At 41.1% G+C, this 23,158-nt stretch overlaps 1 long non-coding RNA gene across 1 annotated transcript; it reads right to left on the reverse strand.

The window, feature by feature from the left end:
• Positions 1-5,508: 5,508 nt before the first annotated feature.
• LOC149323024 (uncharacterized) lies at positions 5,509-16,841 on the reverse strand. Its single transcript, XR_016280042.1, has 4 exons — positions 16,754-16,841; positions 13,491-13,551; positions 11,427-11,559; positions 5,509-5,809 (listed from the first exon to the last, which is right to left on the reverse strand). It is a non-coding gene; the product is annotated as an uncharacterized LOC149323024 (long non-coding RNA).
• Positions 16,842-23,158: the final 6,317 nt, after the last annotated feature.

Raw genomic sequence — 23,158 nt, forward strand, 5'->3', positions numbered from 1 at the left:
CCAGGAGGCAGCCATAGCAGTTAAAGTGAAATAATAGCTCCATAACAGCATAGTGTGATATTGACAATAGTGTTACATACAATATCAGCAGCACAAGCTCCATGCATATGTACCTTCCTCCAGGAGAAGGAGCAGATATCTCTGCTTCAGTTCCCAACACACACACACACACACACACACACACACACACACACACACAGCATTTGTCTCTATTACAAGAGTGGGATGCACAAATATTGTTGGACTGCAATTTCCAATAGTCCCAGCTAGTAACTAATGCTGGGTGTTACAGTCTGACAGCATCAGGAAGGGCCACGTGTATCCAGTGAGTTAGACTTGAGTCAACTGATTCAGACTCAAGTCGGATTCAGATCATTTCAGTGACTCGACTTGGACTCAGGTTGGCAATAAAAGATGGACTGACTTGATTCACCTTGAGACATGTACAGTCAGCCCACACCATACGCAGGCTTCCCTTCTATGGCTTTCAGCATACGCTGAAGCCGCGGTACAATCTAATGAATGGTGCACGCGTGTTTTCAATGGGGCACAAGCATACGTGGTTTCCCCCTTAAACGGGGGGGGCGGGTGGAGGAATGGATCCCCCATATAATCGAAGGAAGAACTGTATATTTTTAGCAATTGACTTACTGATCTAACTTCATCCAGATACAGCAAATATGTTAGGCAATGGGCTACCACTGCACATTGGAGGAGCCTTCCAAAGCTTTTGAAAAGCTTTAGGATCCTTCCTCCTCAAGTCCGTTCCTGAACACATTTGCTCTTCACTTCTGAGAATTGTTTTCACCTAACTGTGTGCATGTCTTCTTTATTTTCTAGTTATGGAAATCCATCCCCCCTACCACCACCCCCCCCCCCCCCCCGGTTAAAGTTAGTGCCTTGAGATCTGACTTGAGATTTGACTTGAAAGTATCTTGCCATGACCTGAGACTCAACTTGAGACTTGACAGTAGAGACTTAAGATTTGGAGTAAAAGACTTGAATACTTCACTGCATGTATCCCATTCTGGCTCAAGTGACATGTACAGCTTAGGGTTGCTCGAGTCAAAAGTGGAGAACGTGCCTGTATCTTTACTATATATGTAGGTGAGGAAATTTCAGTGGGTGTTGCTTGTTACCTGGTTGTGTGACAAGCAACACTTACTGAAATTCCTTTTTCTACACAACAGTTACAAGTACAGGAGCCCTCGCCACTTTTTGATCTGATAACCCTATCGGCTGGCTGAGACTCTGGTGTGGATTTTTGTTCCTTTCCTCCCACTTTGCAATAGCAATAGCATTTACATTTCTATACTGCTTCATATGGAACTAAGCAGTCTCTAAGTGGTTTACATGTAAGCATTACCCCCAACATATTATTTTCATTCCACTTTATTCCACTTGTACAGAACCCAAGGCAGTTTCTTGAGTATAGGAGCACACATTTGATTTTCTCACTGCCAACTGGCTCTAAAAACCTCTATTTCTTTTGACTATTTCATTATTTATCAAAATAGTTTCTCTTCATTTCTCCTTCTTGCCCCCAACAAATGGGATGTGACATACCAACAGATAGCAAAGCCAGACCTCCAACTGTAATAAGTGAAGCAAAAACTGAGAAGAAAAAGAGAGAGCAAGTTTGCATAACCAAAAGCATACTTAGTCCTATTTATATTAGAGCACCAGAAAAAAAAAATTGACAGTTCATTGCAGAAAGGCTAGAATGCAGTCTGGCGTTAGATTGTCCAACTGCAGTAGCAAACCAGTAAACCATGTTGGTTTTAAATTGGCCGTTATGGGCAGTTTGGTGGGTTGAGAGGATGGCAGTTGTTTATCACTACTCAGCAGTGATGACAAGGAGAGGGAACAACTGAGGAGCTTATCACACGGGAGGCTAAATGCCCAAATCCCATGCAGAAACTAGATTTAAATTTTGGGAATATCCCGCAGAAATGGGATTATTTTCAGACACATTGGGGACATTGAGCATTACTCCAACATTAACCCGCACATAAAGTGAACAAAATCAGCCACTTTTTAACTTTCGGGATGTGTCTGAAAGCAATCCTGCTTTTGTGGAATTTGTCCAATTTCTGTGTGGGTTAATTTCAGATTAATGCTCAGTGCGTCTGAAAATGATCCTGCTTTTGTGGATCTAAATCTCGTTTCTGCACGGGATTTGGCTGATTCCCTCCTGTGTGATAAACTCCTCAGTTTTACCATCAGGCATTAAGAAGTAGCTTTGGAGATAGGGAGAAACTAGTAATATGATGCTGCCAAGCTTGCAACAATGTGTGAGGCTGTGTTGTTGCTGCCAATTGATTATTGTTCAATTGGAACTGACCCTACCATTTGGGCAGAGGGCAGCAGTGTTAGTCTCCAACTTTCTTTTAAAAAAGGCCATCCCCTTCCATTAGAGGCTAAGGCAGTCCTGTTCCCTCTAAAGTAGCCTGTCGCCCCCAGGAGTGAAGGGGGATTCTACCATGTTGCCAGCGTTGTCAGAATCAACTGTGCCAGCCTGGTCAGTTAATGTCCATAGACTGCAGGAGTAGGAGCCACTCTGTCCTTTGCCTCAGGCAGCAAAGTATCTTGGACCTGCCCCCTGTTCAGTTGTTGCTGTGTGCCTTCCAGTCATTTCTGATGCATGGAGACCCTAAGGCGGCCCTATCACAGGGTTTTCTGGGGCTGAGAGTGTGTGACTCTCCCAAGATCACCCATTGGGTTTCCATGGTCAAGTGGGGAATCGGACCCTAGTCTCCAGAGTCATAGTCCAACGCTCAAACCATTATACCACAGTGGCTCTCCCACCTCTTCAATAGCTATGACTAAGTCTTCCCTCATGGCCAAACTCACTGCCCCCAGGAGCTAATTTAAAACCAAACTGATCCTTTGGTTTGCTCTCTGGATAACGCAAGAAGGCCATCTGTTACAGAATCATCAGACTTATCACTCCAGCCTTTGGAGATTATCCTAAATCATATGATAGTGACTCCCTTTTTCTTGGGCAATGGTGTGTTGATTAGCAAATGAAGCCTGGCTCTTCCATACCGACTTTGTCAACAGGAACCTCACACTTAGGGCAAAAGCTGTGATCTCATTGTGAATTCCCCTGAAATACCAGGTCTTTGTTGCAATTTCAGTCCAAAGTGTGAAAGGGCTTCAACCATATGGAATGCTGTGTACGACATATAGTGCTTTTGTAACAAAAGTCCTGTCCATTAGTCACCTAGCCGTAAAAGTGTGTCCAAGGAAAGTTTTTCTCCCGGCAAGGCTTGGGAAAGTTACTTTTTGGACTGCAGCTCCCAGAACATTCTAGCCACCAGAAATTTTTCCAAGCTCAAGATTTTTAATAAGACGAAGAAAATGTATAGAGATAATTTTTCCCCCTCCATCTCACATACGTCTAAAAATTGTGGTCGTTCAGTAGCTATACATTCAGGACTAACAGCATCTTACAACGTGTCTAATTAATGTAGAGGCGTCACTCCCACAAGATGTATGGCAGAGGTTCTGAAACACTGGACTGTGTATCACTGGTGGTCCATGGAAAGGGTGCAGTACAACATAGATATCTGCATGTGGCCTTGCAATTTGTCCATTGTTTACTGACAAGGCTGTTTTGGCCAAGGCAAGACTATTTCAGAAGGACTAACAAAGCCTTGGCCTCAGGCTCATGATCTTCAAAATATAGTACTGATGTGATCTCCTAATCTTCCCTCTCATAAGAAAACAAAGCCCAAACAGATGAAATGGTTCTACATAGTTTCCCAGCTTGGCCTAGGACCTACACATGGCGTAATATAGTCCTGTTTTTGATTAGCAGCTTAGTGCTGAAGAAAAAGAAGATAAAAATTATTAAAATCTGAGCTACGTATGTGCTTTAATTTGTAGAACAAACAAAAGTTGAAGCGGGTTGCCAAAACCTCCAGCAGTTTTCAAGCAAAGAACAACTTGCCTGAAAACAAAAAAGAACAACATGAGAACTGCCAATGATAGAGACTGGTTTAGACAAGTCTGTAAGAAAAGGGCTTGTCTCTGTGGCGATCACAATAGCTAAATGGACATCCAACATTCAGAGACGTCCAGCGCCCCCTGAAAGTCATCCATCTGCTTCCAGGAAAGGATTTCTGGCTTGTTTAGAACTTGATCTGATCTAGCCCGGTAGATCTTCAATTGTTTCCTGAGCAACCCCATGTATCGTAATGTGATACGTTCATAGCCCATATCTGTGGTGGCTAGTAATTTCTATGACAAAGTGAATCCACTTTGGGTTTTAGCCTGAACTCTACAGGAATTAGTCAAAGTGCCAGACCCACCTCAGCATCATAACAATTATTGATAGGAGCTGATGTTTAATGCATAGTCATCAGTTTTGTTTACAGAGGGCCCTTGGTATCTGCCAGAACCTCCCATGGATACCAAAATCTGTGAATGCTCAATTCCCATTAAATACAATGGTGCCGTAAAATAGCGTCCTGTATATAAAATGGCAAAATCAAGCTTTACTATTTGGAATTTATATCTTTTAAAAAGTATTTTCAATCCATGGATAGTTGAATCCATGGATAATCCATTTGTGGATATGGAAGGCTGACTGTATATCCTGGCTTTCCTCTAATGAGCCCAGAAAGCCCACATGTCTCTCCTCCTAAGTGCTTTAACCTCACAACAACTCTGTGAGGTGGGTCAGGATGAAGCAAGGTGTGATTCGTGCACGGTCATTCATTTTGATTCAATGGGGACTGGAACCCAGATATTCCAGATCCTGGTCTAAAACCTCAACCACTGCACCACATTGGCTCTCACACTGTCCCAATGCTGGCATGCTCCTTGGACTAAAATGAAGCTCTGATCAAAAGCCTGCATCACAGCAGCTGCCTCTGGCATTACCAAATCAAGACTCCTGCCTTGCCAAAATGTAGAGTGTAATAAGAACGAAGAGGGGACTTCAACTCCCAGGAGACAGAATCAGTGGAGGCTGGTGGTTTCTGTGAGAGTGCAGCAGTGAACATGTTCTAGATTTCAGTTGAAATTTAAAGGAACTATATCCATGGTGTCAGGATGGTGCTCAGCACTTCAAATAAAATTTGGACTAGAACCCAAAGCCAATTCACCACCTCACTGACATGGAAGCCACCAGCCCCCACTGAAAAGAATTGCATGTAGATAGCTTTAGTTTATTCTCTCAGAGAGTGGGGAGGGGGGTGCTATTTTTATACAAAGGCTTTTAGATAAAAATGTCTTTCAAAACAATGAACCTCCCATCAGTAGCATCAACTACGTTTGGGACAAACAAAAATCATAAATCTCCAGCAAATAGAATTAATTCATCTGTTGCATTTTATGATTCTATGATTCTGTCAGAGCCCATTGGGATGTCAACATGTTTCTTTTCTTTTTAAGTGTCTTTATTGAAAGAAGAAGCTGTTACAATGTCATAACAGATCAAATATCAATCAGTTTTCAAACAAATGAACAATGGTATAAAACATGGGTTAGCACCGCACACAATTCTCTTTTCCATTTTGTTCTCAGGAAAAGCCATAGAAAGAAAGAAATTAATTTATTATGCCACATTAAACCAAAAATAATGTGTCCTTCCAGCAATCCTTTTGCTCACAAGGAGGTTGTATTTGGCATTATTTTTGTTGACATATTCAATAGATATTAACTGGTCTTCTTGGAATGTGCTCTTTTGTGTCCATAAGAGACTCTTATATTGGTGAAACCTTTCCCATTAGCCAGGTGTTCCTGTTGGTCATGTTAAGATCTGCTGTCTTCCAGTGTTTAGCCACCTCTGCCCTTGCAGCTGCAATAAAAAAGGTGATCAAATTTCTATGTTTCAACTCACTATTATGTCCAACGTAAAGGCACAGCAATAAGAGAGCCGGGCAAAAGTGTATAGTTTGCAGTGTAATCGATTATATCTGACATAAGACTGTGATGCAGAATCATCTAACTTTGGGAAACTCAAGCCACATGTGGGCATATGAGTCTTGATCTTTACATCCCCTCCAACAGCTCTGGGTGACATTATGACAGCCTTATCACATGACAAAAAAAAGGAGATGCAGCAAGAGAGAAGTGACCTTTTCCTTGCCTCTCCACATGCCATTGAAGCACTTTTGTTCTCTTCTTGAGGGACATGGTCATAAAAGTATGTCTTTTGTCATGCTGGAAAGATCTGTTTGGCAAATTAAAAATTAATGCAAATTAAAAGGCATGCTTTTATGACCACCTTGCTCTCGAATGAAAGTGCCATGACAGCTTGAGGAGAGGCAAGAAGAAAGCCACTTCTCTCACACTGACTCTTGGCTTTCTTCTGTCATGCAATAAGACTCTTAGTGGCTTCTTTCTGCACTGTGGAAAGGACATCATAGCTGCCAATGCCACGGCTTTTTTGTGCTCCTTTGGTGCTGCATCATCTGGATGCAGCACCAGAGGAGCACTGTGATGCCTCCCACTGTGTGGTGCGTCATGTGGTGTGACGCCAGCATGGGAGCAGAGTCAGGGCATGTGTTGTGCGGATGCCATGCCTCCACTCCGCTCCCACGTCAGCCTTAAATGCCAGTCTATATAGCCCCTTAGTCATTCAGGAAAGCTGTATAGGAGTGAGATAACACTTACAAGACATCAACATGTTTCTGAATACTAATTTTAACAAATTAAAAAAAGGAGGTGGGGGGGGACATATACCAAAAACAACTTCAAAATTTTTGGACACTTAAAGACTTTTACAGTTGTTATTATTACCCAGACAAGAAACATGTTTCATACAGGGCTTGATAAGACAGTTTACATAAGAACAAAGGAAAGGCTCTATGTGTTTCAATACAGTGAAAACAACAGAAAAATCTGCACCCCTTTTCCTGCCTTTCACACCTTATATGTTGAGAGGAAATGTAATATAGCCAGCCACATGTTAAGTGGTTTTCACATGTGAGAAGTATCAAGGAACATGACACTTTGGTGAAACAGTGCATAAATCACAAGCACAAGTGCATAAATAGGTCAATGTGAGATGAAGACACAGCGGCAGCCAGTTACAATGAAGAACAACTTAAAACAAATTGCTTTGCAAAATGAGGAGGCCTTGATAGCAAGGGTGCTTATTACTGATTGTAAGTTAAGGGCAGTTGCACACTGTTGGGCTACATACAGATGCTTTGGAAAAAGAAGCAGAAGCTATGTACATGGCAGCCCAATCTTAACCATCATATTTATCTATAAGTAATTGTCACTGAGCCTAAATTCCCTAAAGGCATCAGATGCTATCCAATCTTGGAAGCTAAGTAGAGTCACTCCTGGTTAGTACTTGGATGGGAGACCACCAAGAAATACCAGGTGCTTTAGGCTACATTTCAAAGGAATGATTTTCAAATTACCTTTGAGTATTCTTTACCTAAGAAAATGCTATTAAATTCATGAGGTCGCCATAAATGGACAGCTGAATCGAAGGCACATACACACACAGTTGTTACTGAAGATTTGCTAGACTAGCCTATTATTTGCAGACTGGCTGGAAAAGAAGTCCTACCGAACCAAGTAGAGTAAATAGGGATGGGAATGAGGTGTTAATGTACTAGTGATTTCAGGGGAGATTTTAAACTGCAACCCAAAATGTGTCTAACTAGAATTAATTTTTGTTAAAATCCACAGAACATGGATTTTTATTGTACAGATTCAATGGACATTAGTAAGAAAATTGAAAGATCATGCTGCCACAGCCCTGACTTTGCAAGAACTGAGCAGAGCAGTTGAGAACCTAGTGTCTCGCTGGTTTCTCATTGAAACTGACTTAATAACAAATAACAAAATTTCTATTGGAATCCAAAGAGCTAAACTAAATATTGTACTGTGAAAAAATCTGTCTGTTCTCTCACCCTGTTACAGAGGCCATCTAATCTGTCTGTAACCTCAAGTAGAGCACAGATGTTTTCCCAATCTTACAGTGTCCCATTATGAATTAAGAAGGAGTGAAAGGAGGTAGGGAAGAAAAGTAAAGTGTGAATAAATTGAATAAACTCAGGATATGGTCTTGAGACAGTGTGCAGCTTTCAGGAATTAGATTCACTTCACGTATGCAGACACACCTTTTTCATGTATCAAGAAGAACGTATTGGTGTTTCCATTAGGGTTGCTGGAGCCCCTGGTGATTAAGCCATGACTAGAGCCAAGATTTTGAAAGATCCTAACCCAGATACAAACAGTAGCCTCAAGCTAAATTTATGGTATCGGATGTCACAGAGACGCAAGACTGAAAGTCAGGGCAGTGACTAGTGGCTTCCACATCAGGGGTGGAGTAAATCCGATCTGGATTTTACTTCCATACAAGGGTTGGGAAACTGTGGAAGGCAAGGAGGTTGCATTAGCTTTCCAGAAGAACCTGGAAGGCCATACATTCCTTGCAAAAAAACCTCTTGCCTCAAATGCCCAAGTATCCATGGATTATGCTATCTATGGGTCGTGGAACCAAACATCAGCAGATATCAAGGGCCCACTGTATTATATTTTTAGAAACTCTGCCTCTGAAAACTCTCTGCACTATGTAGTGAGAAAGAAGAGCTTTAGCTTGACCTTCTCACAGATGTGATTTTTTTTTGGTGAATAGAAATTCTCCCACAATGAGGGAAAATAATATTCGAAGATATTGTTCCAGCCCTTCTCCCAAGTATTTTGGACAATGTTGTTGTTGTTATCATCCTCTTCCTTTTCTTCCTTGTAATTATATTTTATTTATAACAACACAAGAGTGCAAAGTTGATCACAAGAACAACTGATAATCAGAATACCAATAAAACTCAAAAGCTGTGTGCAGGGTCAATAAAGCATACTGTTAATTGATTCTTTGCATTTTGTTAGATGGATTTACAAATGAAATTGCAGATTGTCTATATAGCCATTGGGCCATTAGAAAGGATTGATCCATATATTCTTTCGGTCTTTAGGAAGCCAAATAAAACAGCAATGTTTCATATATGGTACATGTAATAAATGAACATCAGATAGTGGCAAACTTGTTTCCCTCTATCAAGTGTTAAGCAGGGTTTATTTGGTGAATGGTGGGTTTTTTGTTTTTGTTTTGCCAGAACTATAAACTATATATTTCTCATGGGGGACTGAAAAGAGAGGTATGGGAAATTTCCACTGTTTCACAGTCACCATCTTTGCTGCTTCTTGGAGGAAAGAGAGTACGTTCTTCTATCTTAAACATGAGTTGGACGCACGAAAGATAGAGAAAAGCAGGACTGCCTCACAATTATACACTTTTTAATTTCGCAGATCCGAAAAGAAATACAACACCTCTTTCCAGAATCCATCTGCTTCATCATATCTCAGGAAGTGTGGCAATGTTCCAGAAGGCCTATATCATGGTTGTTTCTGTAAGTGTATATTCCTGATATGCTTCTAGCTTGAATTCAAGATGCTAATGATTTTAAACAACTTGGGACCTCAGTAATTGAAGGAATGTTTCTCCCTGAATATATCTGCCCTAATGCTGAGATCTGTTAGAAGGGCCCACTTCTCTTTCCCTCCAGTTGGACAAATCCACTTTGAGAGATACTGGGGCATCCCAAGTCTGGACTGCCTTCCTTTGGAGACCTTACTGGCACCAACACTGGCTTCATTCCAGTGCCAATATTCATCTTTTTATTAATGCCCGAGGAAAGGGCATCTAAGCACCCTTTCTAAATTTGTATATGTTTTAAATCTGCTTTTAATTGTTGGAATTGTTTTGTGGTGTTTTAGACTGTTACATTGTAAAGATACTTCCCACTGTTTTAAAGTGATTTAAATTTTATGTATTTCTTTTGCCACTTTTCTCCTCAATTAAATCCAAGACAGCTCACAAAAGACGCATAAAATAGTACAACTTTAAAAAACAGAATTAAAGTGGATCAATATAACAAGTTAGAAAGGCAAAAGAATTAAAAACATGCTAAGTTAAAAATATAAAACCATTAAAAACATACCAAAAAAACCCAAAAACAACCAATAAGAACCCTCCCTGGGTTCAATCAATAAACTGATTTAATTTGTATGCTTCTCTGAGTTCAACTGATATAGGTAGGATTTAAGCATTTTAATGAATAAATACACAGACTGTTGGAAGTTATGGGGTGCAAGTTAGATGTATTGTATGTGGTGGGAGTAGACCTCCTTGGGTTTCCTAGACTCTCCTTTGTTGGCTCTGACCTATGATAATCCTCCTTCCAACCCTAGATTGAATCTTTCTTGGGATTGCTCATGTCTCTTTCTCTTTCTTGTATGCACTCTTTCTTTAGAGAAGGGACATCTTGCTTCTTTTCTCAAGAGGCATAACTCCCTGCATCTCCACTGTAGTTATTTAGGACTAATTTTCTCTATCTCCATTTGTATCTTATAATAAACATTAGCATTCTTGTTTTCCCAACTGAAGGGACTGAATATGATTGCATTCCAGGAGCAAAGTGTGCTCCTCCAGACATTCCAGTATTTCAGAAGAGTGCATTCCTTTAAAAGACTGCCAGCTCTCTCCACTAACACAGATACTGAACTCATGCTTTTGAATTTCAGTGTCTAATGTGGTAACTGGAAAAAAAGACTGAATTTCTCACAGACACTGTAACTTAGTTTGTTTTTGTTTTTGTTTTGCTGTTTTCACTCATTCATATACAGCACCATATACTGTACATTACAGAATAACAGAAATTAAGAAATGCTGTATATACTCATGTATAAGTCTAGAAATTTAGGTTAAAATCGACCCAAAAAACCTGAGTCGACTTATCCACAGGTCAATGTAAGTACTATATTTTAACACATATATATATGAAAAGCAAGAGTTTAATCTGCCCTGGAAGCACTGACCCCCTTTTACTGTCTCAGCCATCCAGCCTTTAGTATGTGCACAAACAGTTATGCCTGTTGGAATTTTGTAAGTTTTTTGGCATTGTTTTCCTTTACTTCGTCTTTTACATCTTTCATTACATGCACCTAAATTTCACACTCAACTTATCCACGGGTCATATCAAAATCCATAATTTTGGCCCCAAAACTTATACATGAGGCCGACTTATAGTCGAGTATATACGGTAAATATCAAATGTCTGCCCTCATAAATTTACAGCTACAGTTTTGACAATTATGAAGATAAGAGAGAAAGGTACAGTATCAAGGGTGAATTCAAGAGGTGAATTGTGGAGCAGAAGGTCTTTTGGCCTCAACATATTGTGTTTTGCTCTATGTTTATTGAGACAGCCAACTGACATCCAGCCACCAGGGAGATATCTAGGGAACAGCCAGTGAAACACAGATCAAAAGAATCAAGCCAGAGCAGTTGATAATAATCTATATAAAATATACTTATAATTAGATTTAGGGCAGCAGGAAAAAAGAGAAATACTCTGTTGGGGCAGAACACAAAGATGTCATCGAAGACATACCTTCCAACTATCCTGATTTAGCAGGGACAATCCTGATAAATCCTCTGTCATCCCACTTTTGCAGTTGCTTTGAAATGTTTCAGATTCTTTCTTGTCCTCCCAGTTGCTACTGTTTGTCCTCATCTTACTTCAACTGTTCAAAGTGAAATAGTAGCTTGTGTTCAGTTTAGCAGGGAGGAGGAGAAGGGAAGAGGGTATCATGGCCTTCCCTGTAAATTCTGGCAAAAATAAACTGCTGCAGCCTTTCCTGGCTTGTATAATCTTCCACATCAATCTTAACTATACTCTAATGTTATTTGGGCAATATGTCCCACTTTTCTTCTGCGAAACATTGGAGGGTATGTAGAAGATTAGTTTCACATGCCAGGCATTGCAATTTCTAAGGAAGGAAGGAAATTCACATTTGGAATTCCCTTTCTTTTGTAATATCTGCATAATCCCTGACCATCATTTCCTATCCTGAAATTTATCAAAATCAAGGCTGAAAGGACAAGATAACCCAACCTTATTTAATAAGGCCTCTGTTCACATTGGGGGGAAACATCCAATTCCACTCTGTCCCAACAAGAGCACATCCAAATATTTTGCAGTTTCTCAACTCACAGAATCCTTCCTGCTGTCCTTGCACTTTTCCTCCAAACAGCACAGAATACTGGCCTCTAATGTTCTTCTCTTTTGAAAACTGGGGATGTTTGCACATTTTATGTCCTGTGTAAACTCTTATTATTTATTACATATGCAGAAAAAAAATCCAGAAATGCTGATAAAACTGCAATTATGATTACTGGTGATATCTCCAGTTGTAGTAGGAGTTAGTATGTGAGTGGGTGAGGAAGGATGTGCCTGAAGATCAGGAATCTGACCATATACCCACGATTTGTCCAGATAACACACAACACAAACATGTGACAGAGAAATAATTAAAACTACTTACAATCATAGTATATTTGTGAACTAGCTTCAAGTCATTATAATTTTCCCTATTAGTGAATCTTATTTATGTGTTTAATTTATATCCCACCTTTCTCCCAATAGGGGAAGAAGGCAGTTTATAGTGTAGAATTAAAAGGAAACATAGTTATATGATGTCTCACAGGTCAAAAGGCTTGTGTTCCTCCCAGCCTCAAGTCCTGTTTAGACAACACAGGCCAATACCCCCAGGCCAGGACCAGACAGACCTTATGGATGAACTGAATCAGGAGGACATGGGCTGAGTTTGCAGGACCTGAGCAGAACAATGGAGGAGAGGGGATCCTGGAGATGTCTCAGAGATGGGGATGTTAGGATCTAATTAGGGGAATTTCAGGAGAGAGTTGAGAGAGGCAAATCTAGGGGAAATACTTACTTCTGAAGGCTTCTCCGGGAACCTGATGTAGATGATGGAAGGACATGACTGCCAAAACGTGGGGGGAAATGGCAGAGGGAGCTAAAATCAGAGTTCAGTCTGATGTGAAGCCAGGATTTATTCTGAGTATTACACATCGATGTGTGCTGGACTTGGGTTTATACAGTATAGGCAAATTCTAGCCTCTGGCAATGAGCTTAATAGCTTAGCTGCAGCAAAGACAAAGGGTATGAAGACCTGGGCTTTTGTTAAACCAAGGTGAAGAATAGTCCTAGCCAATGCACTCGGATCTGAACACAATCCGGAAAGGCAAACAGATGAATGGGTGGCCATTGACTTAATCACTGAGCCATTAAGTGTGAGGCTGCAAACAAACAACAAGTATTGTGTTAGCTTTTGGAGGTGATGGTTTTTCTTGTCTAGCAACTCCCAAACTTCTTGTGGGGAATTTCCAGTCCTTTTCTCTAGGGCTCCTACCCCCTCCTTTGCAAAGTGCCTATATGACCTCTCTGCTTTGGAGAAATGGCGGTGCCCCTAGGAGGTCAGCTTGGGGTCAAAGTGAATTCCACACACACTCCACAATTTGATATAAACCGATATGCTCTAACAGGGATGACTCAATGACAGTTAACAACAACAAATACTATTCCTATAAGCTTGGGCTACACATGTGTACTGTTCCTTGGTGATTTGTCCTTCCTTCTATTCTATATACATACTCCTTTTTCGTTTCACTTCCTCCTTGAGTTGGCCATGGCTATTTCAGATGGTTCCCATTTGCTAGAAAAATTAAAAATAAATAAATAGGTGATCTTTTAAAAATATTTAAGCCATTTAAAATACATATAAAAATTCATATAAAGCATAACATGAAGGTATTGTACACCTCATTAAAAGACTTTTCTGCCATGCCCAGTTAAAGACTGAAGGCCAGTTGAATTAAATAGAACTTTGCCTGCTGGTGAAGAGAGCAAGCAGGAGGCCAGCAGAGCCTCCTAAGGAAGGGAATGTGGGAGCAGCCACAGAGAAGGCTCTCTCCTGTATATTCTTCAACCGTACCAGTGATGATGGTGGGACTGAGGGAAAAGCCCTGCAGTGAAGATCTTAAACTTCAGAAAGACTCATGTAGTGATCTTTCAGAACTTTTAAAGTTAGCTTCAATGGATGAACAAAGTCAGTGGCTTTTGAGACCTTTACTTCTTGCTTATATTGATTTCCTAGTTCTGCTACCCGAAAACATTTCTATAGATGTTGAAGACTGGACCTGTCATCTGTCACTCACTGCATGGAAGGCAAATCTGGTATGCCTAAGCCTACAGTTGGAAGCTTTTGGGGACTTGTCAAGGGGCAGTCAATGTGGAATTTTCCATATGTTTTGGCTTACTGTTCCCATCAGCCATAGACAATATGGCCAATGGTGAGAGACTATGGGAGTCATAGCTCTCCTCTCCAAAAAAATATCTGAAGAGTTTCAGGTTACTTAATTTTGATGTAAGTGCTAGAATATTCATCACTGGTTTTTAAAAGACCATTTTCATCCCAGGATTTCCTGCTTCCCTTCACCTTGGGGGTACTATGACACTGAAGCACCAGTGCACAGAATATATATATATATATATATTAAAGCTGAGTCAAACGTTTGATAGTATGAGTTATATGTGACTACAAAACTGCATGACTCCACTTTTAACGCTTCTGAACTGAAAAGGAGTATCAAGGGCATACCTGGGAATACCTTGCACTAAATGCTTTGTGCCTGCAGGCATTGTTTCACCTGTCTGTCATAAAACCTTCCCACACTCACAATTTAGATTTTAGAGTGATGAGGCCAAATCCTTCAGCACTCCCAGCAAACTATGAGAAGAAAGAAAATGCACTTAAGCTCAACCACTATCTGATCTAGGTACTAAAGTTGGTCTCATCACAAGGTTTTGGCTCTCTTTGGGGCAGGAAAAAGATGAACAAACTGAGGACTGATACTCCATATTTTCTTGGTAATTGGTTACATTTATATCCTGGTTACATTCGTACCTATTTTTCAGTAAGCTCAAGACAGCATATGTTCCGACCTCATCTCATCTCCATTTTATTGTCACAAACTCCCTGTGAGATAGGTTAAGTGGAGAAGGAGCAAATGGCCCAAGATCATGCCACAAGTAATTTGATGGTTCAGTGAGGACATGAACCTTGATCTTCCATGTTTCAGTTGAGGAGTATAACCAATATGCTATATTGCCTCTGAAACACTTGTGCATTCAGACCAGCCTGATGTACAGTGGGTGGTAAAACAGGCGACTGAAAGAGGTCTGCCTCAAGCTCGCTACCTGTGCTGATGGTGTGGAATTAGTTTTGTGAAGGCAGTTGATAAAGAGAGCGATCACAGATTAGCAAAGGCATATAGTACATTCGGAAGGCTTCATAAAAGAGTCTGGAGTAACAAACACTTGAGGTGAAGCACAAAAATCAGTGTGTATAGAGCCATTGTACTGTTTATTCTTCTTTTTGGGTCTGAAATATGGGTCACCTATCACCAACACCTACGATTCCTCGAACGCTTTCATCAGCACTGTTTATGCACAATTCTAAATATACACTGGACTGACTATGTGACAAATGTTGCTGTCCTTGGGCAAACAGGGATCACTAGCATTGAGGCCATGCTATTGAGGACGCAGCTGCGCTGGGCAGGACACGTTTCTAGGATGAATTTTGGCCTCCCCAAAATAGTATTCTACAGTGAACTCACCATGGGTCAGTGTAAGAGGGGCGCTCCAAGGAAGAGATACAAGGACTCCCTAAAACAACATCTCAGACTCGGCCAAATTGATCACCAACAATGGTCCGCCCTGGCCTCGCATTGTGAGGCATGGAGACGCACTATCCACAATGCTGCAGCCTTTTTCGGAAACTCACACCGAACGAGTCTCAAAGAAAAACGACAACACAGAAAGAACCACAACCTGGAAACATCACCCAAGGAGACTTTCTGCTGTGCTTTCTGCAACCAGACTTGTTTATCTCAGATTGGCCTTTTTAGCCATCAACACACTTGTAGTAAGCGTGGGATGAGTCCTTCCTGAATCTTTGTTCACGAAGAAAAGCCAGAGTGATGTCTCTATTTCAGTTATGCAAACAGAAGTGAGAGCCATCATGGCATAGTAGTCTGAGTGTTGGACTATGACTCTGGAGACCAGGATTTGATTCCCAGCTTGGCCATGAAACCCACTGCGTGACCTTGGGAAAGTCACATGCTCTCAGTCTCAGGTGAAGGCAATGTCAAAACCTCCTCTGAACAAATCTTGCCAAGAAAAAACAAACTTATGATAGGTTCACCTTAGGGTCTCCTTAAGTTGGAAACAACTTTGAAGGCACATAACAACAACAAAATAGAAATCACTATTACTTTTTAACATTAAAAACTTTGAAGGCACCAGATCTGCTCTTATCTTGGAAGCTAAGCGGGTCAGGCCTGATTAGGACTTGGACAGGGGACTGGCAAGAAAGAGCAGCTACCCATTCATACTGCAGCATTATAGCACCATGATTCCAATTTAATTACCATGGAAATACCCTATGATTAGCAGATGAGTGAGGGGCATTTAGTAGTCCCAGCCAGGGAGCTCCTCCTCTGGTGCCTCTGACCAAACTACAAATCCCAAGCATTCCACACAATAGCATGGAAGTTATTCATAACGCCATAACTCTGTAATGCGTATGAGTGGCTCCAGGTGCTGCAGGTGATATTTTGGAGGAAGAAAATGGTAAAAACACATCTGAGTACTTCTTTCCTAAGAAAAGCCCTGTGAAACTGATGAAGTTGTCATAAATTGATAGGCAATCTGAAGGCACATACATGCATATCTAACAGTCAAAGTCCAAAGCACTTTCTGTTCTTCCTCTTGGCTGGAAGCCTCACAGATATTCCTCCGGGTTATTGGAGAAGGAATGTAAGAGTGGGGGATTTATTTGGCCAGATACTCACAATGGCTCATCCTGTAGGAAGCAAATCCTCGGGGGCTTGATCTGGACAACTGCCCAAAGGAATAGGGTGAGTTGAGCACAGGGTACATGCAGCCTCTCACTCAGCTTTAGTGATATGTGCTCAAGAGGAGAACAAAGTGATGGGTAGTGATGCTCTATTAACTGTCTACAGAATTACTTGGATAAAAAGGAGATAGTGATGCAAAGACAGAGAATCTCTAGATTGCTTTGACTCAGCAGGTGGCATCTTGTCCCCCTATACACACGGATGGGGAACCTGCATCCCATCAGATATTGATGTGCTCCAGTTCCCATCATCTGTCACTATCAGCTGTGGCAACTGGACTGATGGACTGAATCCAACAATATATGGAGGGCCACAGGTCCCCTGGTGCAGGCAATGTAGCACGTGATTGGCCCTTTTAGGACCGATATGCCCACCATATCCTAGGATTTTGCTGAAAGAAGCCTCTGAGGCACAAACCATTTTCTGGAACTGCCAGAAGTCTCATCCTCCTTCCCCAATTGAAACTAAAATTAAAGGTGGCCTCATTGTTGATTTCCACTGTTCCACTTACTTTGTTTTCAGGAGATCACCCTTTCCTGTTAGGCTTAGGCTTCTGGTATTGGTTCCCCACTGTTTTCTTGTTCCCATGGCTACTATAGTCGCTTCCAGAGTTCACTGATCTTGTTGAAGCCATTACAGCAAAGAAAGGCAGGCTCAAAGGCCAGCATGCCATTGAACAAGGGCTATTCTGGCTTGATTTCATTTGCTGAACAATTCACCAAACATGTTCACCAAATGATAATTTGCTTTTGAACTCACTAGTCAGAAGAATCACCAAGACCTTAAAAGCCAGACCTTAAAAGCCAAACTTGCAAAACATTTGCATTCTACTAAGAAGGCTATCAGTATTATTATGACCCCTACTTGGAGGAAAATTTAGGATGAACCTGATGAGTCATTTGCTAGAATCTAACTGCAGAGCTATTCTGTGATAGTAAGGCCAGCAAGGAAAACCTGAATCAGTGCCACTAATATAGATAGATGAAAGATAGATAGATAGATAGATGATAGATAGATAGATAGATAGATAGATAGATAGATAGATAGATAGGCACTACTAACAGTGTGGTATAGTGGGTTGAACAACAACTCTGAAGACCAAGGTTTGATTCCCAGCTCAGCCATGAAACCCACTGGGTGGCAAGTCACATGTTCTCAGCCTCAGGGGAAGGCAGTGGCAAACCTCCTCTGAAATCTTGCCAAGAAAACCCTATGATAGCTTCACTTTGGGGTTGTCATAAGTCAGAAATGACATGCACGCAACAACACAAACTAACAGATCTCGCCTGATCTTGGAACCTAAGACCGCCAATGAATCCCAGGTGCTGTGGGCTATATTTCAGAGGAATGAACTTGGAAAACCATCTCTGAGTTTTCTTTGCCTAAGAAAACCCTGTGAAATGTATAGGGTTGCCATAAGCTGTCAGGCAACTTGAAGGCGTGCATGCGTGCGTGCACACACACATTTGTGCAAAAAGACTGAAAACTTGAAAAGGTTCCTGTACCTTTAATAGGATATTAGTGCACACGAAATCTGTGCTGCGTTACATCCAGGTTGTAACTAACAGCAATGGATCTTATTGCATTTCCCTGTGCCCGGGCAGTAGGCAGCCTGTATCCAACAGGGGGGCCTCCTGCAGCTTTGCATGAACAGGATTTTCCCATTTATGAAAAGCTGGGGGAAATGCCTGGGTTGGATATGGGCTGCCTACTGCCTGGAAGCTCCTGGCTTTGCAAACTGGCTGGCTGAACTGGGATTCTAGCTGGAAGTTACCCGGGACGGACCCAGTTGGTGCCGGCGGCAGAAAAAACATATGTGATAAAGTCCGGATGTATCCCAAATTCGAATTGAATTCGGCAGCAGTGAGGCACTTTATTTGCTTTTGAACTCACTTTGAACAGTGTCCAGTGAGGCACTAATGCCCAAATCTCTACACCATGCTGGATCTCATTTTAAATAGAAGCCAAGTAAAAATGATGCTTCCTGTGGTTTTTCTTTCTTTCTTTTTTTAAATAGAGCTAAAGGAATAACAGGAAAACCTTGAACAGACAATTTCTAGGAAGGATAGTTTCCTTTTTATGATTTATTACAAGCAAACCAAGCCACCAACTGAAACCTCTGCAGCATTGTTTTGAATCCTGCAGTCTAGAGAAAGATAATTTAATTTCTGGTGGACCACCTAAGATGTACAATAAATAGAAGCAATATTAACGAACCTTTAGTTTCACTGCAAAGAGAAATAAGATCTGGTTAAAGAAATACTATGATCATTTCAATAAATAGGAAATGCTAATTAAGAGGAAGAAACAGCAGCAGTCAAGAAACAGAAACTGAAGAAAGAGACAAGGTGCAAACTCACAGTGAGTTGCACAGCAAAATGCTAAGGACTTTATTGCACATGGCTTATAAATAGCCATAAAAATTTGATAACTGTGCCTTTGGCGATACCTATCACATAATTGTCTCCCTCTCATCACTAAATGGATGGACTCTATTAAAGAGGCCATGGGTATATGTTTAGAGGAACAAAGCAGAGCAGTGGAGGACTTGGAGATGTCTTGTCTCATCCACAGGATCACCATGGGTCAAAATTAACAATGAACAACAAAGCTCCAAATAGCACTTGCATAGCGCTAGTCTTCAGGTGTGTTAAGTTCAGGGTCATAATTATACAGGAAGACAAGCCACTGCAAAATGTAGAACATTCAAGAAAAATGTAGGGCATGACAAACTAAAAGGTTAAAAACGTCAATATAAATGTAAACTCCTGCTTCTTAGTGATGCTCAGAATGGAAGGCATTTTGGAATTCCTCCTGGACAGAAGGTTGAAATGTAGAACATGTCCTGGAAAAGGAGGGTATCTGGTCATCCTGGTTGAGTTACTCCTGTGGCAGTTCTGGGATTGCACAGTTATGTGGTTTCAGTGGCTCCTCCTCTCCCCTGTTCCACCTCTCCTTTGCTATTCCAGAACAGCCTTCCCCCCTACATTTATTTATTTATTTCAGTTTAAATTTTTTCTTAAACCTCATTTGCATAACTCTGGGGTTGCTTTTAAAAAACAAACACACACATACACAAATGAAAGGCAAGCTGGGTAGGGCATAAGACAGGGAGACAGGGTTGAGGATGTGGGTGGAAGAGAGTGAGAGGGCCCAGCCATAGCCTGATTGTACAGTGGTCCCTCCATATTCACTGGGGTTATGGGGGAAGGATCCCCATGAATATGGAAAAAACTCAAATAAAAAACACGATTCTTTTTACCTAAGAGAACACCTCTAGGAATCTCTAGGTCCTCCAGTGCAACTTTATGGTTAACATCTGCCAGAAGTTGATCATAGAATCATGCTGGAGAACTTACAAATGCCCAGAGAAGTGTTTTCTCTAGGGCCTTCTAGGTTCTCCAGCACAGCTCTATGGTTACCTTCTGGCAGAGTTGTGTTGTAGGACCTAGAGATTCCTAGAGAGAACATATTATTCAAAACTGCAAATAATCAAATCCACAAAAGTCAAAGCCACAAGTGTGGAGGGCCAACTGTACTATTGAAGGGTTGGGAGTACTTCCAAACAGGTATGTATGCACTTTCCTTCATTAACATGATCATGGTGAAAACTGAGGTGGTTTGACAAACTCATAAGTGGCTACATATGCTAAACAGGATTTCTAATTAAACATAACTACAGTACAGTCCTTTAGGCATGAGGGACAAGATTTCAGGGGTCACAGGCTGGAAATCCACCTCTGAGATTGGAGACAGAGCTCTGAACTCAAAGGAGGAGTTCGAACCTTGTATCCCCCCGATTCTACAGAATTGGAAGAGGCTCCAGAGGTCATCAGGTCCAACTCTCTGTTCTATGTGGGAACTCTAGAGTATCCCCAGCAGGGAGCTGTCCAGCCTCTTTTTGAAGACATTAAGAGAAGGAGATCTCGCCACCTCTCTAGGCAATTGGTTACATTGCCAAACCGCTCTTATGGGCAGGAGGTCATTCTACTGTTCAACTGAAATCTACCCTCCTGTAACTTAAAACCATTAGACCTGGTCCTACCCTCTGGGGCAACAGAGAACAAACATGCCCCCATCTCTCTGAGACAGCCCTTTAGATATTTAAAGAGTGCAATCATGTTACCCCTTATTCTTCTCTTCACCAGCCTGAATATGCCCAACATCCTCAAACTTTCCTTGTGTGCTTCGTTCTCCTTATCATCTTTGTTGCCCTTCTTGGAATCTGCTCCAAGTTGACCATATCTTTCTTGGAATGAGGTGCCCAGAACTGAATACAGTGCTCAAAGTGAAGCCTGATGAGTGCAACATATAGTGGGGCTATTACTTCCCTTCATTTGGAAACTGTAGTTCTATTAATGTAGGCTAAAATATTATTTGCTTTTCTTCCTGCAACTTCACGCTGCTGGGTCATGTTCAATTTATGATCAATAATCCCAAGGTTTCCATGTACTACTGCTAAGATCCAGATCTCCCACCTCTGTTGAACTCTGACTCCAGAAAAGGAGGAGAGAAGGAGGATCAGGAGTGAAGAGAGGCGAAGACTCTGGAACGGCAATACCCATCTCATCACATCTTTTGACCATGGGAGCAATGAACTCTCACTTTGAGAAGAATGTTAAAAATATAGAATGGAAACTGAAAATGGGGAAAGAATGACCAATGCTGCTGCTTCCTTCTTTCTTCCTAACAAGACTGTGGATATTTTAGAGCTTCCTGATTTAACAGTAGGATTGCTCTGTTAGGCTGTGATCCTATAGCCAGTTTCTTAGGAGGAGGCCTCATTGAATTCACATTGGACTTACTTTTGAAGAGAGCTGTACAGGATTCTTTGTTCAGTGTTTTATGTTTGGGATTAGTATTGTTTGTGATGCAGTTCTCTTACAGAGTTTGGACATGTAAATTTGGAACCATGACTCCAGTAGACAGTGGACATGGAAGCTGAGGGATTCCGGGAGTTGTAGTCCAAAAAGATAAGAGATAAGGAAAGAATAAATCCATCCATTAAAACAGAGCTGGGCAAGTGCTGAGGCTCAGTGGATTAATTTCTGCCCTCAAAGGCTATAGCATGATTCCTAGTGTCAGCCAAAATGATCTTACTCACATTCTTAGGAACTTTGATATGGCTTTGTTTTATTTAGTATTCTCTTGCTGTTTCATTTAGGACCCCAACACAACCTCTGAGGGCACAATTGTCTGCTTTCTGCTTTTTTCAGCCAAAAAATAATTTTTTCAGTCAGAATAAAATAATTTTTCTTGCGATGTGGCAGATGTCAGAGGAACCCTGTTGGGATCAAGGGATGCATGAGAAACCCTCCCCTCATGTGGACTGTGGTTATCACATAACTGTAGAAGAGGATCGTTGCAGTAAGTAAGAACCTATGGAAAACACTGCTGGATCATATCAAAGGTTCACTAAATACAGCACTCACTTGCAAGGCTCTAGCTGTCCTTGTTCTCTTTTATTCTCCATGATCTGGCCTTCAGAGGAACATGAAGTTTCCATCAGTTATCACAATTAGTCACCATCAAGAAGAACTACTTTCCTCAATGAAGCTACCAAACCCCCTTAAAGCCACTTTATGTCTGTGGCCACTCATTAATCACCATATCTTGTGGTAACAATATGGTTCTGCCTTTCTGAAAACTACAGGAAGTTTTACTGGTTGACCACATTCTCATTCAAGACAACATCTGCATTTCCACTTTAGTGACAGCATTAACAATTTTGTAAAACTAATTCATGACATTTTACTCTCTGTTGTATTCCTTTTAGGGGGAAGGAAGAATTTACCAAAATTCAAGATGAAAAGAACTTGTGGTTTAAAAAAATAATCTGGGGGGAAAGCAAAAATGGCAGATTTCCCTATTCATGTATTTATTGAGCTCTCCTTAATGGCTTACTAAATGACATGGGTTTGGATTAGATTGCTCTTGTAATCCTTTCCAGCTCAAAGATTTCTTTTGCATTGCCAGCCTTGACAGGCGCCTTTTTATATGTGAACTTGGGATTCTGAACTGCCATCACAACAGCAATCTAGTCCAAATCTCTATTCACAAGAGCAATCTAGTCCAAGCCCCTATCCTTTAGGAAGTTATTAAGGAGAGTTCAGTAAAAAAAAATAAGGATGGAGAAATCTGTCATTTTTGCTTTCTCCCAGATGAATTTTTTAAAAACTTCAAGTTATCTGTATCTTGAATGTTGGTAAATTCTCCCTCTCCTCTAAAAGGAAGACATCTAGGAGTGACATGTCATGAATTAGTTTACAAAATTGTTAATGTAGCTAAAATGGGCAGACAGACGTTGTCTCTTTATCTCAGATAAGCATGCATCACTTT

This window comes from Sceloporus occidentalis, unplaced genomic scaffold (assembly GCF_023333645.1).
Source record: "Sceloporus occidentalis isolate IW3139 unplaced genomic scaffold, rSceOcc1.0.p SCAF_1, whole genome shotgun sequence".
NCBI lineage: Eukaryota > Metazoa > Chordata > Lepidosauria > Squamata > Phrynosomatidae > Sceloporus > Sceloporus occidentalis.